The sequence below is a fragment of the Otolemur garnettii genome, unplaced genomic scaffold (assembly GCF_000181295.1).
Source record: "Otolemur garnettii isolate 467f Iridium unplaced genomic scaffold, OtoGar3 scaffold00002, whole genome shotgun sequence".
Classification (NCBI taxonomy): domain Eukaryota; kingdom Metazoa; phylum Chordata; class Mammalia; order Primates; family Galagidae; genus Otolemur; species Otolemur garnettii.
This window is the reverse complement of record NW_003852397.1, coordinates 37413178-37422303: the sequence shown is the minus strand read 5'-3', so window position 1 is coordinate 37422303 and position 9126 is coordinate 37413178.

Genomic DNA, 9126 nt, shown 5'->3' with positions numbered 1-9126 from the left:
CTTGAGGCTCCGTCTCAAAAAAAAAAAAAAAAAAATGTTTACATGATCTATGTGTTTATGATTTAATTAAAAAAATAAATAAAATTTTTTAAAAAATTTTAAAAAGAAGTGAAGGACTTCTACAAAGAGAATTATAAAACCCTAAGAAAAGAAGTGGAGATAATAACAAATGGAAGAACAAACAATGCTTCATAGCTGGGAAGAATCAACATTCTCAAAATGTCTATACTTCCCAAAGCAATCTACAGATTCAATGCAATCCCCACTAAAATCCTGTCATTATACTTTCAAGATTTGGAAAAAATAATTCTTCATTTTGTATGTAACCAGAAAAAAACCCATAATAGCCAAGGCAATTCTTTGTAATAAAAACACAGCTGGGGCTATTGCCCTACCAGACTTTCAGCTATAATACAAGGTCATAGTGATCAAAACAGCATGACATTGGCACAAAAATAGGCACATTGACATTTGGAACCAAATAGAAAACCATGAGATGAAACTAACATCTTACAGCCACCTGATCTTTGATTAACCAAACAAGAACATACACTGGGGGAAATAACCATTATTCAATAAATGGTGCTGGGAGGATAACCACATGTAAAAAACTAAAACTGGACCCACACTTCTCGCCACTTACAAAAAGTGATTCAAGATGGATAAAAAATTTAAATCTAAGGCATGATATAATAAAAATCCTCGAAGAAAGTGTGGGGAAAACACTTAAAGATATTGGCCTTGGGAAAGACTTGATGAGGAAGACTTCTACAGCAATTGCAACCACAAAAAAATAAATAAACAAATGGGACTTAATTAAACTGAAAAGCTTCTGTACAGCTAAGGAAACAACAACCAAAGCGAACAGACAATCTTCAGAATAGGAAAATGCATTTGCATATTATGAATCAGAGAAAAGTTTGATAACTAGGATCTATAGAGAACCCAAATTAATCATTGAAAATGACCCAACAATCCCATATATCACTGGGCAAGTGAGATGAATAAAACCTTCTCTAAAGAAGACAGATGAATGGCTAACAAACATATGAAGAAATGCTCATCATCTCTAATCATCAGAGAAATGCAAATCAAAACTACCCTGAGATATCACCTATCCCCAGTGAGAATGGCCCACATCACATAGTCTCAAAGCTGCAGATGCTGACATGGATATGGAGAGAAGGAAACACTTTTTCACTGCTGGTGGAACCACAAACTAATACAAACTTTTTGGAAGGAAGAATGGAGAATCCTCAAAGAACTCAAACAAGAGCTCCCATTTGATCCTGCAATCCCATTACAAAGCATCTACCTACAAGAAAAAAAAATTCTTTTATCATAAGGGCATTTGCACTAGACTGTTTATGGCAGCTCAATTTACAATTGCCAAAATGTGGAAACAGCCTAAATGCCCACCAACCCAGGAATAGATTAACAAGCTGTAGTATATGTATTCCATGGAATATTATTCAGCTACTTAAAAAGATAGAGACTTTACATCTTTTGTATTTACCTGGATGGAAGTAGAACACATTCTTCTTAGTAAAGCATCACAAAAATGGAGAAGCCATTGTCTTCTCCTTTGGGAGAAGGTATTGCCATACCTTGCCCTTTGGGTCCACAGAACCACGCCCCTTTGGGAAACAATCCTTTAAGAAAAGCTAGTTTCCTTGGTTACCACAACTACCTTGACCATCTTCAAAGCAATTTAAAAGAAATGACTCTACTGGTTTGCTTAGTACTCTGTAACCTCAATGAAAAGGGACACTAAGAAAGCTTCAAAGGGAATAGAAAGAAAGCCTGGCCTGCTGACCAAACCTAAAAAGCCCTTGAGTATGTAGATAGAGAAAGGCAATAATCAATGACCAATATAAAAAGATAATAATACCTGGCACAGAGAGGCCATTGAAATAGTTTCAACCTATTTCAAATGGAATCAAAGAGGATATTTATACCTCTGCACTGCTTTCACATCTCCATCTCTCTCATGTCTTGTCCTTCATGAGAGTGACCCACTTCCAACTCTCTTTGGAAGTGCTCTTTCTCTTTGTTCTTCTTAAATAAAATTTCCCTTTGTTATCCTGAAACTTACTCAGGTTACTTTTGCTTTTTTACCTATACTGCCTGCGTTGTTCCAGTTTTATTTTCAGTTTCCACTCACTTTATTTTCGATTACCACTGTGCCTCAGTTGAAACTTCTAGCTCAGTTGAGTAATCAAAGCAGGTCAACTGAGTTCAGGGAACCAGGAGCCCTAACCCCCAACACTCAGCATCTGGGCTGATGCATGTAAATCCCACCTGCGAGTTCAGGCCTCCCAGAGAGTGGACTAACTCTGGATCATTCTTGCTGCTGAACGATTTCTAAACTTAACACTTCCATTCTTTAATCAGTGTTCTGTGGTCTTCATTCCCAGTGCCTGCCTTCCCACCTTGCAATGCATAGTACCATCCACATTTTTCAGTAAATATTTGTCACATAAATGTGTGAATATAAGAACACCAACTTCCTAGGGGTCCCATTCTTATCACACATCACTACTTTATGCTCCTACTCTTCAAAAAGTGAATTAGATTCCCACGTCTGAGTTTCTAACACCTGGTGCTTATCCAAAGGCACTATCTGGATGGCTCTTATTACTTAAAGCTCAGATTATTTTCTGTCCTTCCCTGGGTTGATATCTTTCACCTGAGAATCCTGTGCAGATTCTATAGAATTCCTGTTAGGTCACTCAAGATCTCTCCTCTAAAGTTCAATCTCACAACTTGAAAAGTTGTACCTTTTTCAAGAGATCAATTCTTAGAATGATGGAGCCTGCACCATTATTTCATGTTCAAACCTATAAATTCTGCTTTCTCTACCATGTCTCTTTACTTATTCCCTGTCTTCCCTCTTTAGATGGGAACTATCATTGTCAAATGTCTAATTCAGCCAGTTAATTCTATTCCCTTTTTATACAGAAGGGCCAAAAGAAGAGTCCAAATACAATGATTTCTACAACCATATTTGGAAATACAATGAAGTGCATTGAGTAATCTAAAAAAACTCAGGGGAAATCCTATAGATCATGTCAATTTCCTGGTATCTCACCTCCCATATCAAGCTGTTATGTATCATCAGAGAAAATACACTTATTCATTCAAAAATACAGAGTACCTCTTAGTTGCCAGGTTCTCTGCAGACTTGGAAGGTATACTGCTGAATAAGGCAGACGCAAATCCTATCCTCACAGTGCTCACAAATGGCCCATTTTTCCAGGATTGTTTTCACTTCAAATTCACAGATTCCAGGATAAGTAGGTTCTGAGGTCTACCCAACCACCCTATGCGTTCCCAGCCAGTTCTGTCTCACATTTCCCACTGCAGCTCTTTCAAAACACCTTTACTCACTACAAGTTCCTTCTCCATCAATTTCAATAAATATTTGGCAGATTATTTAAATAAAATTGTCCTAAATCAGCCAAGATTTTGGAAACTTTCCACTAAAATCAGAGCCCCATAGATTGTGACAGCCTTTGAGCCATCCTGAGCTATCAAGAATAAACTCAGCTTGAGGAAAGTCAAGATTCATAAGCTTTCCCTTGCCAAATTTGGCATCATTGAACATAGTAAATGAATGAGGGAAGAGAAATTTCTTTCATTTTTTTGACAGTTATAACAATATATAATTTAAGGTATTCTTACAGCATCCAAGCCTCATTCAAATGATTTTGTATATTGAAGAGACGAAAATAAACAAAAAGTAAGCACATAGTAGGAAATATATTTGACTCTACAATATTCAGCAACACAATTGCATAGAAATATCCACTGCATTTTTTAATTCAGGGAATAACTTTCCTAAGCACAGATATCCCCTGGAACTGTGTGACAACAATTTGTTAACTGTCACTTTTCTAAAATTGTTGCTACAACATCATATACTTAAATACAACTTGATTTATATTTTGCTTTTTGTGTTGAACACAGTTGAATAATACTTCAAACAAACATATTATAAAACCTATCTTTGGGAGATTTTTTTTAGAAATGCCATTTGGCCTCTACCTAAAATTTCAATCAATCACACCTAGAAAAATGTACCTATATTTTAAGTGTAATTTTTTTATCATAAATGTAATTTTCCATGATGCCTATTGTACATTTCAGAATTTACAACATAAAAGGCTTACAACTTTCCTAGGGAAAATACACCATTTCCTTCATCTTACACACCGATTTTTCCCTTAAAATGTTTAAGCTTGTAAATACTTGTTTTTTTACATGACTTTGTATGTAAAATTACAAAAATAAACTAGGTTAAAAAAGTTCAATGTAAAAATCACAAAACACTATATGATTTGCTAGTTAGAATCCACATACAATAACAAAAAAATTACTACATCAAGATTTAAGACAAGTAGCACATCTTTTGCATGCACTGTGAAAAGTTCAACAGAATGAAAACACCAGGGAAGGTTGCAGGGGAACCTTCCTGGAAGTAATTACAACAATTAGAAAACTTTTCTATTACTCAGTGGAGCCAGTGACATTCAAAATTAAAGCATTTTACTATAATTATTGATCATGTCTGTATTTTACAGAACATAAGCACTGGGAATAAACAGGCATTTTTTAAAAGAAATAGGCTTGATTATACTGAGCTAAACTTATAGATTGATATTGTTAACAAAAGCTGAAATTATGGCTGAAATGTCTGGACTTATAATTAAAATTTTTAAAAACCTGGTGAAGCTATAAAGCTAAAGAAAAGAGAAATAATTCCATTTGGGGGGGAGGATGTCAATTCTTTCTTGTAAGGTTCTGAGATATACACAAGATATACTAAGTAACACACGATTGAAACTTGTTCCCTTTAGTACTTTGTTACCACCATGCTTCCCAGGGATAAATTTGAGTTAGAAGGTATCCTGCCCAAGTTTTGAAAAGTTTCCCTGTAAAATATATTTTCTGCCCACTCCATTTTCCCTGGAAGATTCTTTCACCACCCTATACATACCCTTGGCAAACCTCTTCCTACCCAACAAGAGGAGATAAAAGAATCAACTGGAAATATATACAGAGTACTCGCCTCTATTTCTTAGTTTCCACAGTCCAATTGTTCTTCTGTGTCTAAATTTTTACTTTTCTTTCCATTTCTAATTTTCTATACTCAAAGTCTCACTCTCTTAATTTATATGGCTGAAATATCAGCACCATTGGCTAATCATGTCCAAAAACTTGTTTCTTAATAAATTATTCTGAAATTTATTTCAGATGGATTACATTCAGGGATGAATGCCAGATTGACTTCCTTTGTGAGCTATTAGTTCCACAGGTTGAGGCATTAAAATTTCAGGCATAAAATCCTAACACCTCAAAGCCAAGTTTTCCACATAATGTTTCCAAGTAATTGAATATACTTCTATGTAATATATTAAAGTGTATTTATAGAAATATAGAGATATATACTGACAGTGAAGATAGTCTACAGATATGGGTGGGGTGTTGGAGGAAGATTTTCTTACCATCTCACTTGCAAATCTTTATTTAATTTCTTCAAAAATTACTTTTTTTCTTTTTCTATTCCACTGGCGATACATAAATTTAATAGGATCTAGTAGTTACAAACAAAAGGCCAGTAATCACTGCTTCTTAAAAGGTGAAAATTTTAACATTTCTCAGAGAGATGCCAGGCAGAAGTATACACATTAATCCCTAAACCACAAATAGCCAGAGTCTGAAAGGCCAAGTTAGGTTACAGTGTAAAGTAAGCATTCATCTCCAATATGCCAAGATTTGAGCATCCGAATGCAGTTTTCTTTGTCTGGCATATGTGTGAATACTGCTGAAGAGGTATCAGCCTTTAAAGCAGTTTTATCAGCCCACCAATTCATCAGAGGACAACCTCAGAATGCAATTGTCCACAACTTTACTATTCATTCAGTATGAATTACTAATATCCTCAGGCAAGAGGGCCAATCTATTGAACAATGTTCTAATGTGCCTTAGTAAATGAAATGTTGACTGAACTAAGAAAACAATGTCAGTAAAGTTCAAGGAATAATATTATGGTTAAATAAACATATTATTGATTGATAATACAATTGATAAGCATTTAATTATAATCTTCCTACCAATGCCATTGTCTATTCAGAACCCATTTTCCCATGCTGGCTAACCACAGGATTAGAAGCTTCCAAACTGTGGAACTACAAACAAATTTACTAGAAGCCTGAATAATAACCCCATCAATAAATATAGGTTTACATAATTATCTTTATGACTGAATTTATTTTTTCATGTTTATGCCCATTCCCAAATAAAGTAACCAATGCTCCATTTACAGCTGTTCACACTGATTCAGACTTTTCATTGTCATAAACGGTGCTGCACTGATTGTCTTTGGGCTTTGCTGTAGGACACATTTATCTAATGATCTTATTGCAATAATGCCAGGAAATTGTAAATTACTTATTAGATTCCTTCACCAAATTTTTATAAGTATTTGTATTTTTTCTTATTGATATTTAAAAGCTACTTATATATTGAGGAATTTAAAGCTTATTACAAAATATTTTTCTCATTTCCCATTTATATTACTTATGATATTTTAAAGTTTTAGAAAATTTGATTTATCAATAATTTTCAGTTTCCAGTAAAAGTAAGAGATTACCAGACTAAATATACCTAATTTTTTTTAGGTTAAGAAAAATCTATATTTGAATTTAATGTGAAAAAACAGAGGAAAGACTTTTTGCAATGAAAAGTTACATATTTAATATAGAAAGAGCCCTTAAATGTGAATAAGAAAATTGCAAAGATTAATATAGAAAAAGAATAAAGACTTGAAGTAATTTGTAAGGAAACACATTATAGATAACATATTTTGGAGAAAGCCTTTTGAATGTAATTCATCTGTTTCTGTGAAGAAAGAGAGACCAGGCTAGTTTAAGTGACTCAACAAAGGTTAAGTAGCTCCTTAGTATTAGAGTTAGAAATTATAATGAGCAACTTAGATACTTTTTATATAGTAAGAAGAATAAGGATATCTAATTAGTCTTCTGCTAAATTTAAGATAAGTCAATTGGAAGCCTAAAGGTAGGATAAAAGTGAATCAAACATAGGACAGAAATACTGGGAGCACATTTCCCATGGTTTCTATAAGCCATCTCTACTAATTTAGCCCCGATTTCATTTGTAAAAGTTTAATAGGAATAGAGTTCCTGTGAATTTTTTCCATCAAATATATTCTCTTGCCCTGTGTCTCATCCATGAGGTCACAGTGATATATTAGGTTTTAAGATGAGCAGATCTATGTAGTAGAGCAATGGCACCCTAGAAACCCACAAAAACTCATAAAATCTTGCCATATCTTTGTGGAGTCTAACATTATAATTAATCAAAAACTCCTGTGAAATTTGAGTTGTGCTTAGTGTAGATGAAATGCAAACTGAATTTTCATAAAACAAAACAGTCATTGAAAAGCTTTTCACAATGGCTAAAACTTCTTGAATAATCCGCTCTCTTTATAAAATTGAATATCTGAGGGAAATTTACATGATTAATTTTAATTCCAAATAAACAAGTTTGAAGAGTCTAGATAACATCTGGTTAGCAACATTTTACGTAGCCTTTCCCAATTTCCCTTTAAAATATCCACAAGACAGAAAAGACAGAAAAACAAAGCAATGTCTAAGTAGATGGATAGAGCTTACTTATTATAAAATCTGCATCAAATATCCATAACCATAACATAAATAGTGTTAAAGTTAGGGCCTCCTTATACTTTTCCTCATAACCAAAAAAGAAAAAAGGCACTGGACTCCTCCTTTTAGATAGGAAGGTCAAAAGTTCATGTTCATAGATCCAAGTAATCATTGAACAGAGACCTAGACAGGTGTCCTTTACTGTTAGACTGACAGTCTAAGTCAAGAAGTGGCCTGAGAATTACATCTGCCTTTATATTTCAACACATACACATGCCAAACAGAACAGAAACCAAAAACATAGTTAATCATTTGATTATTTGATCAATTGAAAATCCACTGATCCTCTTCATTGTCTCTCAACCCCATTCTGTTCCCAATCTACATAATTGCCCCTTCGTCCTTTTATTTTATTGTGTGGAAAAACACCAACTATGACTAAATGCCTTATGCACCTGATAGCTGATAGAGAAAAATCGCTCAACAAGACTGATTTAAATTAACTTAAATTCTTCCTTCTAATTCTAGAGGGCCCTTAATAATGCCTCAAGTCCAGTTGGTTCACATTTCTGCTCTCCTAGCCAACTACTTCATGCCATCTTTTCTTTCCTCAAATATGCACCTCTATTCCCATACTCATTTTTAGCTAAATGAAAACACAGAAGGAACCACAAAAGAACTTCTATGAACTGCTCCCACCACATTCACTCACCAACATCTGTGTCTGTATACTCTGCCTTTCCTACATGAATTGTCCAACTCCTATCAACAGCAAAGCCCAATACCTAAGGACTATGTTCAACCCCCCCCTTTCTCAGGCACAGAATTCTCAGTGCTGGCAGGGCACTGCCAAGGGATGAGGGAGAGATGGTATAGGAAATGCAAGATTGTCTTTTCTGCTCTCTTCTGTGCCTCTGTCCTTGATAGAATGTTAAAACCAGGTAGTATGATCACTCACCTGATGTTTAGTTCTTCTGATGGTACTTGCTTGAGTGGATAATTATTGACTTTGGTGTTCAAGTGGAGGAACGATCACTGGAGGCTTCTATTTGGCCAGGTTACTTTACTCCCTCCTCCTAGATTTTCAAATATTCAGCATGTGTGATAGGAAATTTTAACACTAGCTGATATTTTGATAATTCACAAAAGATAATTAAGTAGACTGATGTATTAAACAACATGAGAATAAGCTGGGCTCTTTTGCATATCCTCATTTTGGAAGTGAACTAGTCAATTGCATACAATTATTTGTTTTCTTATTTCCTACTCATAGATCCCAACATCCCGTCGATAAATTCTAAATGTCCTTCTAGTCCCTTCATTATTTCCTGAGATGCTGGGGTTTACAGACCACTTATATTTTTCTGGGTATTAGATGGTTTAGGTCCTGAATATTCCAAAATGCTCCAGGAAGTTTCTAGTTTAATGTGACTTTTGT